Raw genomic sequence first — 18,235 nt, forward strand, 5'->3', positions numbered from 1 at the left:
TCCCACGCGTGCTCATAGCCATTGGGCCTCAAACCCAAAAAAACACCTGCAGCACCTGGGGTTCACAGCCGGTCTCCCATGCAGCTACTAACCAGGCCTGAAGCCGCTTAGCTTCCGCGATCTAACGAGAGCGGGCGCTTTCGGCTTAGTGTGGCCGCAGGCAACCTCCAGGGCGCCGTTCCGGCGCCTTGAAGGTGAGGCTTCCCACGCATGCTCATAGCCATTGGGCCTCAAACCCAAAAAACGCCTGCAGCACCTGGGGTTCACAGCCGGTCTCCCATGCAGCAACTAACCAGGCCTGAAGCCGCTTAGCTTCCGCGACCTGACGAGAGTGGGCGCTTTCGGCTTAGTGTGGCCGCAGGCAAACTCCAAGGCGCCGTTCCGGCGCCTTGAAGGTGAGGCCTCCCACACGTGCTTATAGCCATTGGGCCTCAAACCCAAAAAAACACCTGCAGCACCTGGGGTTCACAGCCGGTCTCTCATGCAGCTACTAACCAGGCCTGAAGCCGCTTAGCTTCCACGATCTGACGAGAGCGGGCGCTTTCGGCTTAGTGTGGCCGCAGACAACCTCCAAGGCGCCGTTCCGGCGCTTTGAAGGTGAGGCTTCCCACGCGTGCTCATAGCCATTGGGCCTCAAACCCAAAAAAACGCCTGCAGCACCTGGGGTTCACAGCCGGTCTCCCATGCAGCTACTAACCAGGCCTGAAGCCGCTTAGCTTCCGCGATCTGACGAGAGTGGGCGCTTTCGGCTTAGTGTGGCCGCAGGCAACCTCCAGGGCGCCGTTCCGGCGCCTTAAAGGTGAGGCTTCCCACGCGTGCTCATAGCCATTGGGCCTCAAACCCCCAAAAAAGCCTGCAGCACCTGGGGTTCACAGCCAGTCTCCCATGCAGCTACTAACCAGGCCTGAAGCCGCTTAGCTTCCACAATCTGACGAGAGAGGGCGCTTTCGGCTTACTGTGGCCGCAGGCAACCTCCAGGACGCCGTTCCGGCGCCTTGAAGGTGAGGCTTCCCACGCGTGCTCATAGCCATTGGGCCTCAAACCCAAAAAAACGCCTGCAGCACCTGGGGTTCACAGCCGGTCTCCCATGCAGCTGCTAACCAGGCCTGAAGCCGCTTAGCTTCCGCGATCTGACGAGAGCGGGCGCTTTCGGCTTAGTGTGGCCGCAGGCAACCTTCAGGGCGCCGTTCCGGCGCCTTGAAGGTGAGGCTTCCCACGCGTGCTCATAGCCATTGGGCCTCAAACCCAAAAAAACGCCTGCAGCACCTGGGGTTCACAGCCGGTCTCCCATGCAGCTACTAACCAGGCCTGAAGCCGCTTAGCTTCCGCGATCTGACGAGAGCGGGCGCTTTCGGCTTAGTGTGGCCGCAGGCAACCTGTAAGGCGCCGTTCCGGCGCCTTGAAGGTGAGGCTTCCCACGCGTGCTCATAGCCATTGGGCCTCAAACCCAAAAAAACACCTGCAGCACCTGGGGTTCACAGCCGGTCTCCCATGCAGCTACTAACCAGGCCTGAAGCCGCTTAGCTTCCGCAATCTGACGAGAGCGGGCGCTTTCGGCTTAGTGTGGCCGCAGGCAACCTCCAAGGCGCCGTTCCGGCGCCTTGAAGGTGAGGCTTCCCACGCGTGCTCATAGCCATTGGGCCTCAAACCCAAAAAAACGCCTGCAGCACCTGGGGTTCACAGCCAGTCTCCCATGCAGCTACTAACCAGGCCTGAAGCCGCTTAGCTTCCGCGATCTGACGAGAGCGGGCGCTTTCAGCTTAGTGTGGCCGCAGGCAACTTCCAGGGCGCCGTTCCGGCGCCTTGAAGGTGAGGCTTCCCACGCGTGCTCATAGCCATTGGGCCTCAAATCCAAAAAATCGCCTGCAGCACCTGGGGTTCACAGCCGGTCTCCCATGCAGCTACTAACCAGGCCTGAAGCCGCTTAGCTTCCGCGATCTGACGAGAGCGGGCGCTTTCGGCTTAGTGTGGCCGCAGGCAAACTCCAAGGCGCCGTTTCGGCGTCTTGAAGGTGAGGCTTCCCACGCGTGCTCATAGCCATTGGGCCTCAAACCCAAAAAAACGCCTGCAGCACCTGGGGTTCACAGCCGGTCTCCCATGCAGCTACTAACCAGGCCTGAAGCCGCTTAGCTTCCGCGATCTGACGAGAGCGGGCGCTTTCGGCTTAGTGTGGCCGCAGGAAACCTCCAAGGCGCCGTTCCGGCGCCTTGAAGGTGAGGCTTCCCACGCGTGCTCATAGCCATTGGGCCTCAAACCCAAAAAAACGCCTGCAGCACCTGGGGTTCACAGCCGGTCTCCCATGCAGCTACTAACCAGGCCTAAAGCCGCTTAGCTTCCGCGATCTGACGAGAGCGGGCGCTTTCGGCTTAGTGTGGCCGCAGGCAACCTCCAGGGCGCCGTTCCGGCGCCTTGAAGGTGAGGCTTCCCACGCGTGCTCATAGCCATTGGGCCTCAAACCCAAAAAAACACCTGCAGCACCTGGGGTTCACAGTCGGTGTCCCATGCAGCTACTAACCAGGCCTGAAGCCGCTTAGCTTCCGCGATTTGACGTGAGCGGGCGCTTTCGGCTTAGTGTGGCCGCAGGCAACCTGCAAGGCGCCGTTCCGGCGCCTTGAAGGTGAGGCTTCCCACGCGTGCTCATAGCCATTGGGCCTCAAACCCAAAAAAACTCCTGCAGCACCTGGGGTTCACAGCCGGTCTCCCATGCAGCTGCTAACCAGGCCTGAAGCCGCTTAGCTTCCGCGATCTGACGAGAGCAGGCGCTTTCGGCTTAGTGTGGCCGCAGGCAACCTTCAGGGCGCCGTTCCGGCGCCTTGAAGGTGAGGCTTCCCACGCGTGCTCATAGCCATTGGGCCTCAAACCCAAAAAAACGCCTGCAGCACCTGGGGTTCACAGCCGGTCTCCCATGCAGCTACTAACCAGGCCTGAAGCCGCTTAGCTTCCGCGATCTGACAAGAGCGGGCGCTTTCGGCTTAGTGTGGCCGCAGGTAACCTCTAAGGCGCCGTTCCGGCGCCTTGAAGGTGAGGCTTCCCACGCGTGCTCATAGCCATTGGGCCTCAAACCCAAAAAAACGCCTGCAGCACCTGGGGTTCACAGCCGGTCTCCCATGCAGCTACTAACCAGGCCTGAAGCCGCTTAGCTTCCGCGATCTGACGAGAGCGGGCGCTTTCGGCTTAGTGTGGCCGCAGGCAACCTCCAAGGCGCCGTTCCGGCGCCTTGAAGGTGAGGCTTCCCACGCGTGCTCATAGCCATTGGGCCTCAAACCCAAAAAAACGCCTGCAGCACCTGGGGTTCACAGCCAGTCTCCCATGCAGCTACTAACCAGGCCTGAAGCCGCTTAGCTTCCGCAATCTGACGAGAGCGGGCGCTTTCAGCTTAGTGTGGCCGCAGGCAACCTCCAAAGCGCCGTTCCGGCGCCTTGAAGGTGAGGCTTCCCACGCGTGCTCATAGCCATTGGGCCTCAAACCCAAAAAAACGCCTGCAGCACCTGGGGTTCACAACCGGTCTCCCATGCAGCTACTAACCAGGCCTGAAGCCGCTTAGCTTCCGCGATCTGACGAGAGCGGGCGCTTTCGGCTTAGTGTGGCCGCAGGCAACATCCAAGGCGCCGTTCCGGCGCCTTGAAGGTGAGGCTTCCCACGCGTGCTCATAGCCATTGGGCCTCAAACCCAAAAAAACACCTGCAGCACCTGGGGTTCACAGCCGGTCTCCCATGCAGCTACTAACCAGGCCTGAAGCCGCTTAGCTTCCGCGATCTGACGAGAGCGGGCGCTTTCGGCTTAGTGTGGCCGCAGGCAACCTCCAAGGCGCCGTTCCGGCGCCTTGAAGGTGAGCCTTCCCACGCGTGCTCATAGCCATTGGGCCTCAAACCCAAAAAAACGCCTGCAGCACCTGGGGTTCACAGCCGGTCTCCCATGCAGCTACTAACCAGGCCTGAAGCCGCTTAGCTTCCGCGATCTGACGAGAGCGGGCGCTTTCGGCTTAGTGTGGCCGCAGGCAACCTCCAGGGCGCCGTTCCAGCGCCTTGAAGGTAAGGCTTCCCACGCGTGCTCATAGCCATTGGGCCTCAAACCCAAAAAAACGCTTGCAGCACCTGGGGTTCACAGCCGGTCTCCCATGCAGCTACTAACCAGGCCTGAAGCCGCTTAGCTTCCGCGATCTGACGAGAGCGGGCGCTTTCGGCTTAGTGTGGCCGCAGGCAACCTCCAAGGCGCCGTTCCGGCGCCTTGAAGGTGAGGCTTCCCACGCGTGCTCATAGCCATTGGGCCTCAAACCCAAAAAAACGCCTGCAGCACCTGGGGTTCACAGCCGGTCTCCCATGCAGCTACTAACCAGGCCTAAAGCTGCTTAACTTCCGCGATCTGACGAGAGCGGGCGCTTTCGGCTTAGTGTGGCCGCAGGCAACCTCCAGGGCGCCGTTCCGGCGCCTTGAAGGTGAGGCTTCCCACGCGTGCTCATAGCCATTGGGCCTCAAACCCAAAAAAACGCCTGCAGCACCTGGGGTTCACAGTCGGTCTCCCATGCAGCTACTAACCAGGCCTGAAGCCGCTTAGCTTCCGCGATCTGACGTGAGCGGGCGCTTTCGGCTTAGTGTGGCCGCAGGCAACCTGCAAGGCGCCGTTCCGGCGCCTTGAAGGTGAGGCTTCCCACGCGTGCTCATAGCCATTGGGCCTCAAACCCAAAAAAACGTCTGCAGCACCTGGGGTTCACAGCCAGTCTCCCATGCAGCTACTAACCAGGCCTGAAGCCGCTTAGCTTCCGCGATCTGACGAGAGCGGGCGCTTTCGGCTTAGTGTGGCCGCAGGCAACCTCCAGGGCGCCGTTCCGGCGCCTTGAAGGTGAGGCTTCCCACGCGTGCTCATAGCCATTGGGCCTCAAACCCAAAAAAACACCTGCAGCACCTGGGGTTCACAGCCGGTCTCCCATGCAGCTGCTAACCAGGCCTGAAGCCGCTTAGCTTCCGCGATCTGATGAGAGCGGGCGCTTTCGGCTTAGTGTGGCCGCAGGCAACCTTCAGGGCGCTGTTCCGGCGCCTTGAAGGTGAGGCTTCCCACGCGTGCTCATAGCCATTGGGCCTCAAACCCAAAAAAACGCCTGCAGCACCTGGGGTTCACAGCCGGTCTCCCATGCAGCTACTAACCAGGCCTGAAGCCGCTTAGCTTCCGCGATCTGACAAGAGCGGGCGCTTTCGGCTTAGTGTGGCCGCAGGCAACCTCTAAGGCGCCGTTCCGGCGCCTTGAAGGTGAGGCTTCCCACGCGTGCTCATAGCCATTGGGCCTCAAACCCAAAAAAACGCCTGCAGCACCTGGGGTTCACAGCCGGTCTCCCATGCAGCTACTAACCAGGCCTGAAGCCGCTTAGCTTCCGCGATCTGACGAGAGCGGGCGCTTTCGGCTTAGTGTGGCCGCAGGCAACCTCCAAGCCGCCGTTCCGGCGCCTTGAAGGTGAGGCTTCCCACGCGTGCTCATAGCCATTGGGCCTCAAACCCAAAAAAACGCCTGCAGCACCTGGGGTTCACAGCCGGTCTCCCATGCAGCTACTAACCAGGCCTGAATCCGCTTAGCTTCCGCAATCTGACGAGAGCGGGCGCTTTCGGCTTAGTGTGGCCGCAGGCAACCTCCAGGGCGCCGTTCCGGCGCCTTGAAGGTGAGGCTTCCCACGCGTGCTCATAGCCATTGGGCCTCAAACCCAAAAAAACTCCTGCAGCACCTGGGGTTCACAGCCGGTCTCCCATGCAGCTACTAACCAGGCCTGAAGCCGCTTAGCTTCCGCGATCTGACAAGAGCGGGCGCTGTCGGCTTAGTGTGGCCGCAGGCAACCTCCAAGGCGCCGTTCCGGCGCCTTGAAGGTGAGGCTTCCCACGCGTGCTCATAGCCATTGGGCCTCAAACCCAAAAAAACGCCTGCAGCACCTGGGGTTCACAGCCGGTCTCCCATGCAGCTACTAACCAGGCCTGAAGCCGCTTAGCTTCCGCGATCTGATGAGCGCGGGCGCTTTCGGCTTAGTGTGGCCGCAGGCAACCTCCAGGGCGCCGTTCCGGCGCCTTGAAGGTGAGGCTTCCCACGCGTGCTCATAGCAATTGGGCCTCAAACCCAAAAAAACTCCTGCAGCACCTGGGGTTCACAGCCGGTCTCCCATGCAGCTATTAACCAGGCCTGAAGCCGCTTAGCTTCTGCGATCTGACGACAGCGGGCGCTTTCGGCTTAGTGTGGCCGCAGGCAATCTCCAAGGCGCCGTTCCGGCGCCTTGAAGGTGAGGCTTCCCACACGTGCTCATAGCCATTGGGCCTCAAACCCAAAAAAACGCCTGCAGCACCTGTGGTTCACAGCCGGTATCCCATGCAGCTACTAACCAGGCCTGAAGCCGCTTAGCTTCCACGATCTGACGAGAGCGGGCGCTTTCGGCTTAGTGTGGCCGCAGGCAACCTCCAAAGCGCCGTTCCGGCGCCTTGAAGGTGAGGCTTCCCACGCGTGCTCATAGCCATTGGGCCTCAAACCCAAAAAAACGCCTGCAGCACCTGGGGTTCACAGCCGGTCTCCCATGCAGCTACTAACCAGGCCTGAAGCCACTTAGCTTCCGCGATCTGACGAGAGCGGGCGCTTTCGGCTTAGTGTGGCCGCAGGGAACCTCCAAAGCGCCGTTCCGGCGCCTTGAAGGTGAGGCTTCCCACGCGTGCTCATAGCCATTGGGCCTCAAACCCATAAAAACGCCTGCAGCACCTGGGGTTCACAGCCGGTCTCCCATGCAGCTACTAACCAGGCCTGAAGCCGCTTAGCTTCCACGATCTGACGAGAGCGGGCGCTTTCAGCTTAGTGTGGCCGCAGGCAAGCTCCAAGCCGCCGTTCCGGCGCCTTGAAGGTGAGGCTTCCCACGCGTGCTCATAGCCATTGGGCCTCAAACCCAAAAAAACGCCTGCAGCACCTGGGGTTCACAGCCGGTCTCCCATGCAGCTACTAACCAGGCCTGAAGCCGCTTAGCTGCCACGATCTGACGAGAGCGGGCGCTTTCAGCTTAGTGTGGCCGCAGGGGACCTCCAAGGCGCCGTTCCGGCGCCTTGAAGGCGAGGCTTCCCACGCGTGCTCATAGCCATTGGGCCTCAAACCCAAAAAAACGCCTGCAGCACCTGGGGTTCACAGCCGGTCTCCCATGCAGCTACTAACCAGGCCTGAAGCCGCTTAGCTTCCGCGATCTGACGTGAGCGGGCGCTTTCGGCTTAGTGTGGCCGCAGGCAACCTGCAAGGCGCCGTTCCGGCGCCTTGAAGGTGAGGCTTCCCACGCGTGCTCATAGCCATTGGGCCTCAAACCCAAAAAAACGTCTGCAGCACCTGGGGTTCACAGCCGGTCTCCCATGCAGCTACTAACCAGGCCTGAAGCCGCTTAGCCTCCACGATCTGACAAGAGCGAGCGCTTTCGGCTTAGTGTGGCCGCAGGCAACCTCCAAGGCGCCGTTCCGGCGCCTTGAAGGTGAGGCTTCCCACGCGTGCTCATAGCCATTGGGCCTCAAACCCAAAAAACCGCCTGCAGCACCTGGGGTTCACAGCCGGTCTCCCATGCAGCTACTAACCAGGCCTGAAGCCGCTTAGCTTCCGCGATCTGATGAGCGCGGGCGCTTTCGGCTTAGTGTGGCCGCAGGCAACCTCCAGGGCGCCGTTCCGGCGCCTTGAAGGTGAGGCTTCCCACGCGTGCTCATAGTCATTGGGCCTCAAACCCAAAAAAACGCCTGCAGCACCTGGGGTTCACAGCCGGTCTCCCATGCAGCTACTAACCAGGCCTGAAGCCGCTTAGCTTCTGCGATCTGACAAGAGCGGGCGCTTTCGGCTTAGTGTGGCCGCAGGCAATCTCCAAGGCGCCGTTCCGGCGCCTTGAAGGTGAGGCTTCCCACGCGTGCTCATAGCCATTGGGCATCAAACCCAAAAAAACGCCTGCAGCACCTGGGGTTCACAGCCGGTCTCCCATGCAGCTACTAACCAGGCCTAAAGCCGCTTAGCTTCCGCGATCTGACGAGAGCGGGCGCTTTCGGCTTAGTGTGGCCGCAGGCAACCTCCAAAGCGCCGTTCCGGCGCCTTGAAGGTGAGGCTTCCCACGCGTGCTCATAGCCATTGGGCCTCAAACCCAAAAAAACGCCTGCATCACCTGGGGTTCACAGCCGGTCTCCCATGCAGCTACTAACCAGGCCTGAAGCCGCTTAGCTTCCGCGATCTGACGAGAGCGGGCACTTTCGGTTTAGTGTGGCCGCAGGCAATCTCCAGGGCGCCGTTCCGGCGCCTTGAAGGTGAGGCTTCCCACGCGTGCTCATAGCCATTGGGCCTCAAACCCAAAAAACCGCCTGCAGCACCTGGGGTTCACAGCCGGTCTCCCATGCAGCTACTAACCAGGCCTGAAGCCGCTTAGCTTCCGGGATCTGACGAGAGCGGGCGCTTTCGGCTTAGTGTGGCCGCAGGCAACCTCCAAAGCGCCGTTCCGGCGCCTTGAAGGTGAGGCTTCCCACGCGTGCTCATAGCCATTGGGCCTCAAATCCAAAAAAACGCCTGCAGCACCTGGGGTTCACAGCCGGTCTCCCATGCAGCTACTAACCAGGCCTGAAGCCGCTTAGCTTCCGCGCTCTGACGAGAGCAGGCGCTTTCGGCTTAGTGTGGCCGCAGGCAACCTCCAAGGCGCCGTTCCGGCGCCTTGAAGGTGAGGCTTCCCACGCGTGCTCATAGCCATTGGGCCTCAAACCCAAAAAACCGCCTGCAGCACCTGGGGTTCACAGCCGGTCTCCCATGCAGCTACTAACCAGGCCTGAAGCCGCTTAGCTTCCGGGATCTGACGAGAGCGGGCGCTTTCGGCTTAGTGTGGCCGCAGGCAACCTCCAAAGCGCCGTTCCGGCGCCTTGAAGGTGAGGCTTCCCACGCGTGCTCATAGCCATTGGGCCTCAAACCCAAAAAAACGCCTGCAGCACCTGGGGTTCACAGCCGGTCTCCCATGCAGCTACTAACCAGGCCTGAAGCCGCTTAGCTTCCGCGATCTGACGAGAGCGGGCGCTTTCGGCTTAGTGTGGCCGCAGGCAACCTCCAGGGCGCCGTTCCGGCGCCTTGAAGGTGAGGCTTCCCACGCGTGCTCATAGCCATTGGGCCTCAAACCCAAAAAAACGCCTGCAGCACCTGGGGTTCACAGCCGGTCTCCCATGCAGCTACTAACCAGGCCTGAAGCCACTTAGCTTTCGCGATCTGACGAGAGCGGGCGCTTTCAGCTTAGTGTGGCCGCAGGCAACCTCCAAGGCGCCGTTCCGGCGCCTTGAAGGTGAGGCTTCCCACGCGTGCTCATAGCCATTGGGCCTCAAACCCAAAAAAACGCCTGCAGCACCTGGGGTTCACAGCCGGTCTCCCATGCAGCTACTAACCAGGCCTGAAGCCGCTTAGCTTCCGCAATCTGACGAGAGCGGGCGCTTTCGGCTTAGTGTGGCCGCAGGCAACCTCCAGGGCGCCGTTCCGGCGCCTTGAAGGTGAGGCTTCCCACGCGTGCTCATAGCCATTGGGCCTCAAACCCAAAAAAACGCCTGCAGCACCTGGGGTTCACAGCCGGTCTCCCATGCAGCTACTAACCAGGCCTGAAGCCGCTTAGCTTCCACGATCTGACGAGAGCGGGCGCTTTTGGCTTAGTGTGGCCGCAGGCAACCTCCAAGGCGAACGGCGCCTTGAAGGTGAGGCTTCCCACGCGTGCTCATAGCCATCGGGCCTCAAACCCAAAAAAACTCCTGCAGCACCTGGGGTTCACAGCCGGTCTCCCATGCAGCTACTAACCAGGCCTGAAGCCGCTTAGCTTCCGCGATCTGATGAGCGCGGGCGCTTTCGGCTTAGTGTGGCCGCAGGCAACCTCCAGGGCGCCGTTCCGGCGCCTTGAAGGTGAGGCTTCCCACGCGTGCTCATAGCCATTGGGCCTCAAACCCAAAAAAACGCCTGCAGCACCTGGGGTTCACAGCCGGTCTCCCATGCAGCTACTAACCAGGCATGAAGCCGCTTAGCTTCCGCGATCTGACGAAAGCGGGCGCTTTCGGCTTAGTGTGGCCGCAGGCAACCTCCAAGGCGCCGTTCCGGCGCCTTGAAGGTGAGGCTTCCCACGCGTGCTCATAGCCATTGGGCCTCAAACCCAAAAAAACGCCTGCAGCACCTGGGGTTCACAGCCGGTCTCCCATGCAGCTACTTACCAGGCCTGAAGCCGCTTAGCTTCCGCGATCTGACGAGAGCGGGCGCTTTCAGCTTAGTGTGGCCACAGGCAACCTCCAAGGCGCCGTTCTGGCGCCTTGAAGGTGAGGCTTCCCACGCGTGCTCATAGCCATTGGGCCTCAAACCCAAAAAAACACCTGCAGCACCTGGGGTTCACAGCCGGTCTCCCATGCAGCTACTAACCAGGCCTGAAGCCGCGTAGCTTCCGGGATCTGACGAGAGCGGGCGCTTTCGGCTTAGTGTGGCCGCAGGCAACCTCCAAGGCGCCGTTCCGGCGCCTTGAAGGTGAGGCTTCCCACGCGTGCTCATAGCCATTGGGCCTCAAACCCAAAAAAACGCCTGCAGCACCTGGGGTTCACAGCCGGTCTCCCATGCAGCTACTAACCAGGCCTGAAGCCGCTTAGCTTCCGCGATCTGACGAGAGCGGGCGCTTTCGGCTTAGTGTGGCCGCAGGCAACCTCCAAGGCGCCGTTCCGGCGCCTTGAAGGTGAGGCTTCCCACGCGTGCTCATAGCCATTGGGCCTCAAACCCAAAAAAACACCTGCAGCACCTGGGGTTCACAGCCGTTCTCCCATGCAGCTAGTAACCAGGCCTGAAGCCGCTTAACTTCCGCGATCTGACGAGAGCGGGCGCTTTCGGCTTAGTGTGGCCGCAGGCAACCTCCAAAGCGCCGTTCCGGCGCCTTGAAGGTGAGGCTTCCCATGCGTGCTCATAGCCATTGGGCCTCAAACCCAAAAAAACGCCTGCAGCACCTGGGGTTCACAGCCGGTCTCCCATGCAGCTACTAACCAGGCCTGAAGCCGCTTAGCTTCCGCAATCTGACGAGAGCAGGCGCTTTCTGCTTAGTGTGGCCGCAGGCAACCTCCAGGGCGCCGTTCCGGCGCTTTGAAGGTGAGGCTTCCCACGCGTGCTCATAGCCATTGGGCCTCAAACCCAAAAAAACACCTGCAGCACCTGTGGTTCACAGCCGGTCTCCCATGCAGCTACTAACCAGGCCTGAAGCCGCTTAGCTTCCGCGATCTGACGAGAGCGGGCGCTTTCGGCTTAGTGTGGCCGCAGGCAACCTCCAGGGCGCCGTTCCGGCGCCTTGACGGTGAGGCTTCCCACGCGTGCTCATAGCCATTGGGCCTCAAACCCAAAAAAACGCCTGCAGCACCTGGGGTTCACAGCCGGTCTCCCATGCAGCTACTAACCAGGCCTGAAGCCACTTAGCTTCCAGGATCTGATGAGAGCGGGCGCTTTCGGCTTAGAGTGGCCGCAGTCAACCTCCAAAGCGCCGTTCCGGCGCCTTGAAGGTGAGGCTTCCCACGCGTGCTCATAGCCATTGGGCCTCAAATCCAAAAAAACGCCTGCAGCACCTGGGGTTCACAGCCGGTCTCCCATGCAGCTACTAACCAGGCCTGAAGCCACTTAGCTTACGCGATCTGACGAGAGCGGGCGCTTTCGGCTTAGTGTGGCCGCAGGCAACCCACAGGGCGCCGTTCCGGCGCCTTGAAGGTGAGGCTTCCCACGCGTGCTCATAGCCATTGGGCCTCAAACCCAAAAAAACGCCTGCAGCACCTGGGGTTCACAGCCGGTCTCCCATGCAGCTACTAACCAGGCCTGAAGCCGCTTAGCTTCCGCGATCTGACGAGAGCGGGCGCTTTCGGCTTAGTGTGGCCGCAGGCAACCGCCAAGGCGCCGTTCCGGCGCCTTGAAGGTGAGGCTTCCCACGCGTGCTCATAGCCATTGGGCCTCAAACCCAAAAAAACGCCTGCAGCACCTGGGGTTCACAGCCAGTCTCCCATGCAGCTACTAACCAGGCCTGAAGCCGCTTAGCTTCCGCGATCTGACGAGAGCGGGCGCTTTCGGCTTAGTGTGGCCGCAAGCAACCTCCAAGGCGCCGTTCCGGCGCCTTGAAGGTGAGGCTTCCTACGCGTGCTCATAGCCATTGGGCCTCAAACCCAAAAAATCACCTGCAGCACCTGGGGTTCACAGCCGGTCTCCCATGCAGCTACTAACCAGGCCTGTAGCCGCTTAACTTCCGCGATCTGACGAGAGCGGGCGCTTTCGGCTTAGTGTGGCCGCAGGCAACCTCCAGGGCGCCGTTCCGGCGCCTTGAAGGTGAGGCTTCCCACGCGTGCTCATAGCCATTGGGCCTCAAACCCAAAAAAACGCCTGCAGCACCTGGGGTTCACAGTCGGTCTCCCATGCAGCTACTAACCAGACCTGAAGCCGCTTAGCTTCCGCGATCTGACGAGAGCGGGCGCTTTCGGCTTAGTGTGGCCGCAGGCAACCACCAGGGCGCCGTTCCGGCGCCTTGAAGGTGAGGCTTCCCACGCGTGCTCATAGCCATTGGGCCTCAAACCCAAAAAAACGCCTGCAGCACCTGGGGTTCACAGCCGGTCTCCCATGCAGCTACTAACCAGGCCTGAAGCCGCTTAGCTTCCGCAATCTGACGAGAGCGGGCGCTTTCGGCTTAGTGTGGCCGCAGGCAACCTACAGGGCGCCGTTCCGGCGCCTTGAAGGTGAGGCTTCCCACGCGTGCTAATAGCCATTGGGCCTCAAACCCAAAAAACCGCCTGCAGCACCTGGGGTTCACAGCCGGTCTCCCATGCAGCTACTAACCAGGCCTGAAGCCGCTTAGCTTCCGCAATCTGACAAGAGCGGGCGCTTTCGGCTTAGTGTGGCCGCAGGCAACCTCCAGGGCGCCGTTCCGGCGCCTTGAAGGTGAGGCTTCCCATGCGTGCTCATAGCCATTGGGCCTCAAACCCAAAAAAATGCCTGCAGCACCTGGGGTTCACAGCCGGTCTCCCATGCAGCTACTAACCAGGCCTGAAGCCGCTTAGCTTCCGCGATCTGACGAGAGCGGGCGCTTTCGGCTTAGTGTGGCCGCAGGCAACCTCCAAGGCGCCGTTCCGGCGCCTTGAAGGTGAGGCTTCCCACGCGTGCTCATAGCCATTGGGCCTCAAACCCAAAAAAACGCCTGCAGCACCTGGGGCTCACAGCCGGTCTCCCATGCAGCTACTAACCAGGCCTGAAGCCGCTTAGCTTCCGCGATCTGACGAGAGCGGGCGCTTCCGGCTTAGTGTGGCCGCAGGCAACCCACAGGGCGCCGTTCCGGCGCCTTGAAGGTGAGGCTTCCCACGCGTGCTCATAGCCATTGGGCCTCAAACCCAAAAAAACACCTGCAGAACCTGGGGTTCACAGCCGGTCTCCCATGCAGCTACTAACCAGGCCTGAAGCCGCTTAGCTTCCGCGATCTGATGACAGCGGGCGCTTTCGGCTTAGTGTGGCCGCAGGCAACCTCCAAAGCGCCGTTCCGGCGCCTTGAAGGTGAGGCTTCCCACGCGTGCTCATTGCCATTGGGCCTCAAACCCAAAAAAACGCCTGCAGCACCTGGGGTTCACAGCCAGTCTCCCATGCCGCTACTAACCAGGCCTGAAGCCGCTTAGCTTCCGCGATCTGACGAGAGCGGGCGCTTTCGGCTTAGTGTGGCCGCAGGCAACCTCCACGGCGCCGTTCCGGCGCCTTAAAGGTGAGGCTTCCCACGCGTGCTCATAGCCATTGGGCCTCAAACCCAAAAAAACACCTGCAGCACCTGGGGTTCACAGCCGGTCTCCCATGCAGCTACTAACCAGGCCTGAAGCCGCTTAGCTTCCGCGATCTGACAAGAGCGGGCGCTTTCGGCTTAGTGCGGCCGCAGGCAACCTGCAGGGCGCCGTTCCGGCTCCTTGAAGGTGAGGCTTCCCACGCGTGCTCATAGCCATTGGGCCTCAAACCCAAAAATACGCCTGCAGCACCTGGGGTTCACAGCCGGTCTCCCATGCAGCTACTAACCAGGCCTGAAGCCGCTTAGCTTCCGCGATCTGACGAGAGCGGGCGCTTTCGGCTTAGTGTGGCCGCAGGCAACCTCCAAGGCGCCGTTCCGGCTCCTTGAAGGTGAGGCTTCCCACGCGTGCTCATAGCCATTGGGCCTCAAACCCAAAAAAACGCCTGCAGCACCTGGGGTTCACAACCGGTCTCCCATGCAGCTACTAACCAGGCCTGAAGCCGCTTAGCTTCCGCAATCTGACGAGAGCGGGCGCTTTCGGCTTAGTGTGGCCGCAGGCAACCGTGAGGCTTGCCACGCGTGCTCATAGCCATTGGGCCTCAAACCCAAAAAAACACCTGCAGCAACTGGGGTTCACAGCCGGTGTCCCATGCAGCTACTAACCAGGCCTGAAGCCGCTTAGCTTCCGCGATCTGACGAGAGCGGGCGCTTTCGGCTTAGTGTGGCCGCAGGCAACTGTGAGGCTTCCCACGCGTGCTCATAGCCATTGGGCCTCAAACCCAAAAAAACGCCTGCAGCACCTGGGGTTCACAGCCGGTCTCCCATGCAGCTACTAACCAGGCCTGAAGCCGCTTAGCTTCCGCGATCTGACGAGAGCGGGCGCTTTCGGCTTAGTGTGGCCGCAGGCAACCTCCAGGGCGCCGTTCCGGCGCCTTGAAGGTGAGGCTTCCCACGCGTGCTCATAGCCATTGGGCCTCAAACCCAAAAAAACACCTGCAGCACCTGGGGTTCACAGCAGGTCTCCCATGCAGCTACTAACCAGGCCTGAAGCCGCTTAGCTTCCGCGATCTGACGAGAGCGGGCGCTTTCGGCTTAGTGTGGCCGCAGGCAACATCCAAAGCGCCGTTCCGGCGCCTTGAAGGTGAGGCTTCCCACGCGTGCTCATAGCCATTGGGCCTCAAACCCAAAAAAACGACTGCAGCACCTGGGGTTCACAGCCGGTCTCCCATGCAGCTACTAACCTGGCCTGAAGCCGCTTAGCTTCCACGATCTGACGAGAGCAGGCGCTTTCGGCTTAGTGTGGCCGCAGGCAACCTTCAGGGCGCCGTTCCGGCGCCTTGAAGGTGAGGCTTCCCACGCGTGCTCATAGCCATTGGGCCTCAAACCCAAAAAAACGCCTGCAGCACCTGGGGCTCACAGCCGGTCTCCCATGCAGCTACTAACCAGGCCTGAAGCCGCTTAGCTTCCGCAATCTGACGAGAGCGGGCGCTTTCGGCTTAGTGTGGCCGCAGGCAACCTCAAAGGCGCCGTTCCGGCGCCTTGAAGGTGAGGCTTCCCACGCGTGCTCATAGCCATTGGGCCTCAAACCCAAAAAAACGCTTGCAGCACCTGGGGTTCACAGCCGGTCTCCCATGCAGCTACTAACCAGGCCTGAAGCCGCTTAGCTTCCGCGATCTGACGAGAGCGGGCGCTTTCGGCTTAGTGTGGCCGCAGGCAACCTCCAAGGCGCCGTTCCGGCGCCTTGAAGGTGAGGTTTCCCACGCGTGCTCATAGCCATTGGGCCTCAAACCCAAAAAAACACCTGCAGCACCTGGGGTTCACAGCCGGTCTCCCATGCAGCTACTAACCAGGCCTGAAGCCGCTTAGCTTCCGCGATCTGACGAGAGCGGGCGATTTCGGCTTAGTGTGGCCGCAGGCACTCTTCAGGGCGCCGTTCCGGCGACTTGAAGGTGAGGCTTCCCACGCGTGCTCATAGCCATTGGGCCTCAAACCCAAAAAAACGCCTGCAGCACCTGGGGTTCACAGCCGGTCTCCCATGCAGCTACTAACCAGGCCTGAAGCCGCTTAGCTTCCGCGATCTGACGAGAGCGGGCGCTTTCGGCTTAGTGTGGCCGCAGGCAACCTCCAGGGCGCCGTTCCGGCGCCTTGAAGGTGAGGCTTCCCACGCGTGCTAATAGCCATTGGGCCTCAAACCCAAAAAACCACCTGCAGCACCTGGGGTTCACAGCCGGTCTCCCATGCAGCTACTAACCAGGCCTGAAGCCGCTTAGCTTCCGCAATCTGACGAGAGCGGGCGCTTTCGGCTTAGTGTGGCCGCAGGCAACCTCCAGGGCGCCGTTCCGGCGCCTTGAAGGTGAGGCTTCCCACGCGTGCTCATAGCCATTGGGCCTCAAACCCAAAAAAATGCCTGCAGCACCTGGGGTTCACAGCCGGTCTCCCATGCAGCTACTAACCAGGCCTGAAGCCGCTTAGCTTCCGCGATCTGACGAGAGCGGGCGCTTTCGGCTTAGTGTAGCCGCAGGCAACCTCCAAGGCGCCGTTCCGGCGCCTTGAAGGTGAGGCTTCCCACGCGTGCTCATAGCCATTGGGCCTCAAACCCAAAAAAACGCCTGCAGCACCTGGGGCTCACAGCCGGTCTCCCATGCAGCTACTAACCAGGCCTGAAGCCGCTTAGCTTCCGCGATCTGACGAGAGCGGGCGCTTTCGGCTTAGTGTGGCCGCAGGCAACCTCCAAAGCGCCGTTCCGGCGCCTTGAAGGTGAGGCTTCCCACGCGTGCTCATTGCCATTGGGCCTCAAACCCAAAAAAACGCCTGCAGCACCTGGGGTTCACAGCCAGTCTCCCATGCAGCTACTAACCAGGCCTGAAGCCGCTTAGCTTCCGCGATCTGACGAGAGCGGGCGCTTTCGGCTTAGTGTGGCCGCAGGCAACCTCCAAGGCGCCGTTCCGGCGCCTTGAAGGTGAGGCTTCCCACGCGTGCTCATAGCCATTGGGCCTCAAACCCAAAAAAACACCTGCAGCACCTGGGGTTCACAGCCGGTCTCCCACGCAGCTACTAACCAGGCCTGAAGCCGCTTAGCTTCCGCGATCTGACAAGAGCGGGCGCTTTCGGCTTAGTGCGGCCGCAGGCAACCTCCAGGGCGCCGTTCCGGCTCCTTGAAGGTGAGGCTTCCCACGCGTGCTCATAGCCATTGGGCCTCAAACCCAAAAAAACGCCTGCAGCACCTGGGGTTCACAGCCGGTCTCCCATGCAGCTACTAACCAGGCCTGAAGCCGCTTAGCTTCCGCGATCTGACGAGAGCGGGCGCTTTCGGCTTAGTGTGGCCGCAGGCAACCTCCAAGGCGCCGTTCCGGCTCCTTGAAGGTGAAGCCTCCCACGCGTGCTCATAGCCATTGGGCCTCAAACCCAAAAAAACGCCTGCAGCACCTGGGGTTCACAGCCGGTCTCCCATGCAGCTACTAACCAGGCCTGAAGCCGCTTAGCTTCCGCGATCTGACGAGAGCGGGCGCTTTCGGCTTAGTGTGGCCGCAGGCAACCGTGAGGCTTCCCACGCGTGCTCATAGCCATTGGGCCTCAAACCCAAAAAAACACCTGCAGCAACTGGGGTTCACAGCCGGTCTCCCATGCAGCTACTAACCAGGCCTGAAGCCGCTTAGCTTCCGCGATCTGACGAGAGCGGGCGCTTTCGGCTTAGTGTGGCCGCAGGCAACCGTGAGGCTTCCCACGCGTGCTCATAGCCATTGGGCCTCAAACCCAAAAAAACGCCTGCAGCACCTGGGGTTCACAGCCGGTCTCCCATGCAGCTACTAACCAGGCCTGAAGCCGCTTAGCTTCCGCGATCTGACGAGAGCGGGCGCTTTCGGCTTAGTGTGGCCGCAGGCAACCTCCAAGGCGCCGTTCCGGCGCCTTGAAGGTGAGGCTTCCCACGCGTGCTCATAGCCATTGGGCCTCAAACCCAAAAAAACGCCTGCAGCACCTGGGGTTCACAGCCGGTCTCCCATGCAGCTACTAACCAGGCCTGAAGCCGCTTAGCTTCCGCAATCTGACGAGAGCGGGCGCTTTCGGCTTAGTGTGGCCGCAGGCAACCTCCAGGGCGCCGTTCCGGCGCCTTGAAGGTGAGGCTTCCCACGCGTGCTCATAGCCATTGGGCCTCAAACCCAAAAAAACACCTGCAGCACCTGGGGTTCACAGCAGGTCTCCCATGCAGCTACTAACCAGGCCTGAAGCCGCTTAGCTTCCGCGATCTGACGAGAGCGGGCGCTTTCGGCTTAGTGTGGCCGCAGGCAACATCCAAAGCGCCGTTCCGGCGCCTTGAAGGTGAGGCTTCCCACGCGTGCTCATAGCCATTGGGTCTCAAACCCAAAAAAACACCTGCAGCACCTGGGGTTCACAGCCGGTCTCCCATGCAGCTACTAACCAGGCCTGAAGCCACTTAGCTTCCGCGATCTGACGAGAGCAGGCGCTTTCGGCTTAGTGTGGCCGCAGGCAACCTTCAGG

General features: G+C 61.1%; 21 non-coding genes and 70 pseudogenes across 21 annotated transcripts; all 91 read right to left on the bottom strand.

Moving 5' to 3' along the window:
* Positions 1-43: 43 nt before the first annotated feature.
* On the bottom strand, positions 44-162 carry LOC137558433 (5S ribosomal RNA; annotated as a pseudogene).
* Positions 163-244: 82 nt separating this feature from the next.
* LOC137552598 (5S ribosomal RNA) lies at positions 245-363 on the bottom strand (annotated as a pseudogene).
* An 83-nt stretch (positions 364-446) lies between these two features.
* LOC137552376 (5S ribosomal RNA) lies at positions 447-565 on the bottom strand (annotated as a pseudogene).
* An 83-nt stretch (positions 566-648) lies between these two features.
* On the bottom strand, positions 649-767 carry LOC137548052 (5S ribosomal RNA; annotated as a pseudogene).
* Positions 768-850: 83 nt separating this feature from the next.
* On the bottom strand, positions 851-969 carry LOC137553659 (5S ribosomal RNA; annotated as a pseudogene).
* Positions 970-1,052: 83 nt separating this feature from the next.
* On the bottom strand, positions 1,053-1,171 carry LOC137548567 (5S ribosomal RNA; annotated as a pseudogene).
* Positions 1,172-1,254: 83 nt separating this feature from the next.
* On the bottom strand, positions 1,255-1,373 carry LOC137553287 (5S ribosomal RNA). The gene has a single exon (XR_011027234.1). It is a non-coding gene; the product is annotated as a 5S ribosomal RNA (ribosomal RNA).
* Positions 1,374-1,456: 83 nt separating this feature from the next.
* Positions 1,457-1,575, bottom strand: LOC137548304 (5S ribosomal RNA; annotated as a pseudogene).
* An 83-nt stretch (positions 1,576-1,658) lies between these two features.
* On the bottom strand, positions 1,659-1,777 carry LOC137547753 (5S ribosomal RNA; annotated as a pseudogene).
* Positions 1,778-1,860: 83 nt separating this feature from the next.
* On the bottom strand, positions 1,861-1,979 carry LOC137553300 (5S ribosomal RNA). Its single transcript, XR_011027237.1, has one exon. It is a non-coding gene; the product is annotated as a 5S ribosomal RNA (ribosomal RNA).
* Positions 1,980-2,062: 83 nt separating this feature from the next.
* LOC137557867 (5S ribosomal RNA) lies at positions 2,063-2,181 on the bottom strand (annotated as a pseudogene).
* Positions 2,182-2,264: 83 nt separating this feature from the next.
* On the bottom strand, positions 2,265-2,383 carry LOC137555178 (5S ribosomal RNA). Its single transcript, XR_011027875.1, has one exon. It is a non-coding gene; the product is annotated as a 5S ribosomal RNA (ribosomal RNA).
* An 83-nt stretch (positions 2,384-2,466) lies between these two features.
* On the bottom strand, positions 2,467-2,585 carry LOC137551638 (5S ribosomal RNA; annotated as a pseudogene).
* An 83-nt stretch (positions 2,586-2,668) lies between these two features.
* Positions 2,669-2,787, bottom strand: LOC137552423 (5S ribosomal RNA; annotated as a pseudogene).
* An 83-nt stretch (positions 2,788-2,870) lies between these two features.
* On the bottom strand, positions 2,871-2,989 carry LOC137549112 (5S ribosomal RNA; annotated as a pseudogene).
* Positions 2,990-3,072: 83 nt separating this feature from the next.
* LOC137553312 (5S ribosomal RNA) lies at positions 3,073-3,191 on the bottom strand. Its single transcript, XR_011027238.1, has one exon. It is a non-coding gene; the product is annotated as a 5S ribosomal RNA (ribosomal RNA).
* Positions 3,192-3,274: 83 nt separating this feature from the next.
* On the bottom strand, positions 3,275-3,393 carry LOC137549989 (5S ribosomal RNA; annotated as a pseudogene).
* An 83-nt stretch (positions 3,394-3,476) lies between these two features.
* On the bottom strand, positions 3,477-3,595 carry LOC137556689 (5S ribosomal RNA). Its single transcript, XR_011029329.1, has one exon. It is a non-coding gene; the product is annotated as a 5S ribosomal RNA (ribosomal RNA).
* Positions 3,596-3,678: 83 nt separating this feature from the next.
* Positions 3,679-3,797, bottom strand: LOC137557309 (5S ribosomal RNA; annotated as a pseudogene).
* An 83-nt stretch (positions 3,798-3,880) lies between these two features.
* On the bottom strand, positions 3,881-3,999 carry LOC137553323 (5S ribosomal RNA). The gene has a single exon (XR_011027239.1). It is a non-coding gene; the product is annotated as a 5S ribosomal RNA (ribosomal RNA).
* Positions 4,000-4,082: 83 nt separating this feature from the next.
* Positions 4,083-4,201, bottom strand: LOC137558759 (5S ribosomal RNA; annotated as a pseudogene).
* An 83-nt stretch (positions 4,202-4,284) lies between these two features.
* On the bottom strand, positions 4,285-4,403 carry LOC137557160 (5S ribosomal RNA; annotated as a pseudogene).
* An 83-nt stretch (positions 4,404-4,486) lies between these two features.
* On the bottom strand, positions 4,487-4,605 carry LOC137556697 (5S ribosomal RNA). The gene has a single exon (XR_011029337.1). It is a non-coding gene; the product is annotated as a 5S ribosomal RNA (ribosomal RNA).
* Positions 4,606-4,688: 83 nt separating this feature from the next.
* Positions 4,689-4,807, bottom strand: LOC137548724 (5S ribosomal RNA; annotated as a pseudogene).
* Positions 4,808-4,890: 83 nt separating this feature from the next.
* LOC137549126 (5S ribosomal RNA) lies at positions 4,891-5,009 on the bottom strand (annotated as a pseudogene).
* An 83-nt stretch (positions 5,010-5,092) lies between these two features.
* LOC137559251 (5S ribosomal RNA) lies at positions 5,093-5,211 on the bottom strand (annotated as a pseudogene).
* Positions 5,212-5,294: 83 nt separating this feature from the next.
* Positions 5,295-5,413, bottom strand: LOC137553334 (5S ribosomal RNA). The gene has a single exon (XR_011027240.1). It is a non-coding gene; the product is annotated as a 5S ribosomal RNA (ribosomal RNA).
* An 83-nt stretch (positions 5,414-5,496) lies between these two features.
* Positions 5,497-5,615, bottom strand: LOC137549199 (5S ribosomal RNA; annotated as a pseudogene).
* Positions 5,616-5,698: 83 nt separating this feature from the next.
* On the bottom strand, positions 5,699-5,817 carry LOC137551141 (5S ribosomal RNA; annotated as a pseudogene).
* Positions 5,818-5,900: 83 nt separating this feature from the next.
* Positions 5,901-6,019, bottom strand: LOC137558533 (5S ribosomal RNA; annotated as a pseudogene).
* Positions 6,020-6,102: 83 nt separating this feature from the next.
* Positions 6,103-6,221, bottom strand: LOC137554236 (5S ribosomal RNA; annotated as a pseudogene).
* Positions 6,222-6,304: 83 nt separating this feature from the next.
* Positions 6,305-6,423, bottom strand: LOC137549959 (5S ribosomal RNA; annotated as a pseudogene).
* Positions 6,424-6,506: 83 nt separating this feature from the next.
* LOC137549008 (5S ribosomal RNA) lies at positions 6,507-6,625 on the bottom strand (annotated as a pseudogene).
* An 83-nt stretch (positions 6,626-6,708) lies between these two features.
* LOC137547984 (5S ribosomal RNA) lies at positions 6,709-6,827 on the bottom strand (annotated as a pseudogene).
* An 83-nt stretch (positions 6,828-6,910) lies between these two features.
* On the bottom strand, positions 6,911-7,029 carry LOC137551670 (5S ribosomal RNA; annotated as a pseudogene).
* Positions 7,030-7,112: 83 nt separating this feature from the next.
* On the bottom strand, positions 7,113-7,231 carry LOC137556807 (5S ribosomal RNA). The gene has a single exon (XR_011029445.1). It is a non-coding gene; the product is annotated as a 5S ribosomal RNA (ribosomal RNA).
* Positions 7,232-7,314: 83 nt separating this feature from the next.
* Positions 7,315-7,433, bottom strand: LOC137553737 (5S ribosomal RNA; annotated as a pseudogene).
* Positions 7,434-7,516: 83 nt separating this feature from the next.
* LOC137558534 (5S ribosomal RNA) lies at positions 7,517-7,635 on the bottom strand (annotated as a pseudogene).
* An 83-nt stretch (positions 7,636-7,718) lies between these two features.
* LOC137550019 (5S ribosomal RNA) lies at positions 7,719-7,837 on the bottom strand (annotated as a pseudogene).
* Positions 7,838-7,920: 83 nt separating this feature from the next.
* On the bottom strand, positions 7,921-8,039 carry LOC137555189 (5S ribosomal RNA). The gene has a single exon (XR_011027886.1). It is a non-coding gene; the product is annotated as a 5S ribosomal RNA (ribosomal RNA).
* Positions 8,040-8,122: 83 nt separating this feature from the next.
* LOC137551299 (5S ribosomal RNA) lies at positions 8,123-8,241 on the bottom strand (annotated as a pseudogene).
* An 83-nt stretch (positions 8,242-8,324) lies between these two features.
* Positions 8,325-8,443, bottom strand: LOC137547563 (5S ribosomal RNA; annotated as a pseudogene).
* Positions 8,444-8,526: 83 nt separating this feature from the next.
* LOC137559382 (5S ribosomal RNA) lies at positions 8,527-8,645 on the bottom strand (annotated as a pseudogene).
* Positions 8,646-8,728: 83 nt separating this feature from the next.
* LOC137547564 (5S ribosomal RNA) lies at positions 8,729-8,847 on the bottom strand (annotated as a pseudogene).
* An 83-nt stretch (positions 8,848-8,930) lies between these two features.
* LOC137553347 (5S ribosomal RNA) lies at positions 8,931-9,049 on the bottom strand. The gene has a single exon (XR_011027242.1). It is a non-coding gene; the product is annotated as a 5S ribosomal RNA (ribosomal RNA).
* An 83-nt stretch (positions 9,050-9,132) lies between these two features.
* Positions 9,133-9,251, bottom strand: LOC137549489 (5S ribosomal RNA; annotated as a pseudogene).
* An 83-nt stretch (positions 9,252-9,334) lies between these two features.
* On the bottom strand, positions 9,335-9,453 carry LOC137558803 (5S ribosomal RNA; annotated as a pseudogene).
* Positions 9,454-9,536: 83 nt separating this feature from the next.
* Positions 9,537-9,655, bottom strand: LOC137549263 (5S ribosomal RNA; annotated as a pseudogene).
* Positions 9,656-9,734: 79 nt separating this feature from the next.
* On the bottom strand, positions 9,735-9,853 carry LOC137549120 (5S ribosomal RNA; annotated as a pseudogene).
* Positions 9,854-9,936: 83 nt separating this feature from the next.
* On the bottom strand, positions 9,937-10,055 carry LOC137550022 (5S ribosomal RNA; annotated as a pseudogene).
* An 83-nt stretch (positions 10,056-10,138) lies between these two features.
* LOC137547578 (5S ribosomal RNA) lies at positions 10,139-10,257 on the bottom strand (annotated as a pseudogene).
* Positions 10,258-10,340: 83 nt separating this feature from the next.
* On the bottom strand, positions 10,341-10,459 carry LOC137552131 (5S ribosomal RNA; annotated as a pseudogene).
* An 83-nt stretch (positions 10,460-10,542) lies between these two features.
* LOC137553358 (5S ribosomal RNA) lies at positions 10,543-10,661 on the bottom strand. The gene has a single exon (XR_011027243.1). It is a non-coding gene; the product is annotated as a 5S ribosomal RNA (ribosomal RNA).
* Positions 10,662-10,744: 83 nt separating this feature from the next.
* LOC137551938 (5S ribosomal RNA) lies at positions 10,745-10,863 on the bottom strand (annotated as a pseudogene).
* An 83-nt stretch (positions 10,864-10,946) lies between these two features.
* Positions 10,947-11,065, bottom strand: LOC137551439 (5S ribosomal RNA; annotated as a pseudogene).
* Positions 11,066-11,148: 83 nt separating this feature from the next.
* On the bottom strand, positions 11,149-11,267 carry LOC137547743 (5S ribosomal RNA; annotated as a pseudogene).
* An 83-nt stretch (positions 11,268-11,350) lies between these two features.
* Positions 11,351-11,469, bottom strand: LOC137553350 (5S ribosomal RNA; annotated as a pseudogene).
* An 83-nt stretch (positions 11,470-11,552) lies between these two features.
* LOC137549504 (5S ribosomal RNA) lies at positions 11,553-11,671 on the bottom strand (annotated as a pseudogene).
* An 83-nt stretch (positions 11,672-11,754) lies between these two features.
* On the bottom strand, positions 11,755-11,873 carry LOC137553369 (5S ribosomal RNA). The gene has a single exon (XR_011027244.1). It is a non-coding gene; the product is annotated as a 5S ribosomal RNA (ribosomal RNA).
* Positions 11,874-11,956: 83 nt separating this feature from the next.
* On the bottom strand, positions 11,957-12,075 carry LOC137547692 (5S ribosomal RNA; annotated as a pseudogene).
* An 83-nt stretch (positions 12,076-12,158) lies between these two features.
* LOC137558186 (5S ribosomal RNA) lies at positions 12,159-12,277 on the bottom strand (annotated as a pseudogene).
* An 83-nt stretch (positions 12,278-12,360) lies between these two features.
* LOC137558291 (5S ribosomal RNA) lies at positions 12,361-12,479 on the bottom strand (annotated as a pseudogene).
* Positions 12,480-12,562: 83 nt separating this feature from the next.
* LOC137558804 (5S ribosomal RNA) lies at positions 12,563-12,681 on the bottom strand (annotated as a pseudogene).
* Positions 12,682-12,764: 83 nt separating this feature from the next.
* On the bottom strand, positions 12,765-12,883 carry LOC137549530 (5S ribosomal RNA; annotated as a pseudogene).
* Positions 12,884-12,966: 83 nt separating this feature from the next.
* Positions 12,967-13,085, bottom strand: LOC137557168 (5S ribosomal RNA). The gene has a single exon (XR_011029534.1). It is a non-coding gene; the product is annotated as a 5S ribosomal RNA (ribosomal RNA).
* An 83-nt stretch (positions 13,086-13,168) lies between these two features.
* On the bottom strand, positions 13,169-13,287 carry LOC137557029 (5S ribosomal RNA; annotated as a pseudogene).
* Positions 13,288-13,370: 83 nt separating this feature from the next.
* On the bottom strand, positions 13,371-13,489 carry LOC137552773 (5S ribosomal RNA; annotated as a pseudogene).
* An 83-nt stretch (positions 13,490-13,572) lies between these two features.
* On the bottom strand, positions 13,573-13,691 carry LOC137558134 (5S ribosomal RNA; annotated as a pseudogene).
* An 83-nt stretch (positions 13,692-13,774) lies between these two features.
* LOC137550843 (5S ribosomal RNA) lies at positions 13,775-13,893 on the bottom strand (annotated as a pseudogene).
* An 83-nt stretch (positions 13,894-13,976) lies between these two features.
* Positions 13,977-14,095, bottom strand: LOC137553380 (5S ribosomal RNA). Its single transcript, XR_011027245.1, has one exon. It is a non-coding gene; the product is annotated as a 5S ribosomal RNA (ribosomal RNA).
* Positions 14,096-14,178: 83 nt separating this feature from the next.
* LOC137559451 (5S ribosomal RNA) lies at positions 14,179-14,297 on the bottom strand (annotated as a pseudogene).
* A 55-nt stretch (positions 14,298-14,352) lies between these two features.
* LOC137551370 (5S ribosomal RNA) lies at positions 14,353-14,471 on the bottom strand (annotated as a pseudogene).
* Positions 14,472-14,526: 55 nt separating this feature from the next.
* Positions 14,527-14,645, bottom strand: LOC137553392 (5S ribosomal RNA). The gene has a single exon (XR_011027246.1). It is a non-coding gene; the product is annotated as a 5S ribosomal RNA (ribosomal RNA).
* An 83-nt stretch (positions 14,646-14,728) lies between these two features.
* On the bottom strand, positions 14,729-14,847 carry LOC137556869 (5S ribosomal RNA; annotated as a pseudogene).
* An 83-nt stretch (positions 14,848-14,930) lies between these two features.
* Positions 14,931-15,049, bottom strand: LOC137549621 (5S ribosomal RNA; annotated as a pseudogene).
* An 83-nt stretch (positions 15,050-15,132) lies between these two features.
* On the bottom strand, positions 15,133-15,251 carry LOC137547883 (5S ribosomal RNA; annotated as a pseudogene).
* Positions 15,252-15,334: 83 nt separating this feature from the next.
* On the bottom strand, positions 15,335-15,453 carry LOC137558760 (5S ribosomal RNA; annotated as a pseudogene).
* Positions 15,454-15,536: 83 nt separating this feature from the next.
* On the bottom strand, positions 15,537-15,655 carry LOC137547662 (5S ribosomal RNA; annotated as a pseudogene).
* An 83-nt stretch (positions 15,656-15,738) lies between these two features.
* LOC137553404 (5S ribosomal RNA) lies at positions 15,739-15,857 on the bottom strand. The gene has a single exon (XR_011027247.1). It is a non-coding gene; the product is annotated as a 5S ribosomal RNA (ribosomal RNA).
* Positions 15,858-15,940: 83 nt separating this feature from the next.
* LOC137548305 (5S ribosomal RNA) lies at positions 15,941-16,059 on the bottom strand (annotated as a pseudogene).
* An 83-nt stretch (positions 16,060-16,142) lies between these two features.
* LOC137556743 (5S ribosomal RNA) lies at positions 16,143-16,261 on the bottom strand. Its single transcript, XR_011029382.1, has one exon. It is a non-coding gene; the product is annotated as a 5S ribosomal RNA (ribosomal RNA).
* Positions 16,262-16,344: 83 nt separating this feature from the next.
* Positions 16,345-16,463, bottom strand: LOC137556917 (5S ribosomal RNA; annotated as a pseudogene).
* Positions 16,464-16,546: 83 nt separating this feature from the next.
* On the bottom strand, positions 16,547-16,665 carry LOC137558374 (5S ribosomal RNA; annotated as a pseudogene).
* Positions 16,666-16,748: 83 nt separating this feature from the next.
* LOC137551187 (5S ribosomal RNA) lies at positions 16,749-16,867 on the bottom strand (annotated as a pseudogene).
* Positions 16,868-16,950: 83 nt separating this feature from the next.
* LOC137553416 (5S ribosomal RNA) lies at positions 16,951-17,069 on the bottom strand. The gene has a single exon (XR_011027249.1). It is a non-coding gene; the product is annotated as a 5S ribosomal RNA (ribosomal RNA).
* Positions 17,070-17,152: 83 nt separating this feature from the next.
* LOC137553427 (5S ribosomal RNA) lies at positions 17,153-17,271 on the bottom strand. Its single transcript, XR_011027250.1, has one exon. It is a non-coding gene; the product is annotated as a 5S ribosomal RNA (ribosomal RNA).
* Positions 17,272-17,326: 55 nt separating this feature from the next.
* LOC137549441 (5S ribosomal RNA) lies at positions 17,327-17,445 on the bottom strand (annotated as a pseudogene).
* Positions 17,446-17,500: 55 nt separating this feature from the next.
* LOC137553439 (5S ribosomal RNA) lies at positions 17,501-17,619 on the bottom strand. The gene has a single exon (XR_011027252.1). It is a non-coding gene; the product is annotated as a 5S ribosomal RNA (ribosomal RNA).
* Positions 17,620-17,702: 83 nt separating this feature from the next.
* Positions 17,703-17,821, bottom strand: LOC137558805 (5S ribosomal RNA; annotated as a pseudogene).
* An 83-nt stretch (positions 17,822-17,904) lies between these two features.
* Positions 17,905-18,023, bottom strand: LOC137556870 (5S ribosomal RNA; annotated as a pseudogene).
* An 83-nt stretch (positions 18,024-18,106) lies between these two features.
* Positions 18,107-18,225, bottom strand: LOC137549372 (5S ribosomal RNA; annotated as a pseudogene).
* Positions 18,226-18,235: the final 10 nt, after the last annotated feature.

Source organism: Hyperolius riggenbachi, chromosome 2, assembly GCF_040937935.1.
Source record: "Hyperolius riggenbachi isolate aHypRig1 chromosome 2, aHypRig1.pri, whole genome shotgun sequence".
Taxonomy (NCBI): domain Eukaryota; kingdom Metazoa; phylum Chordata; class Amphibia; order Anura; family Hyperoliidae; genus Hyperolius; species Hyperolius riggenbachi.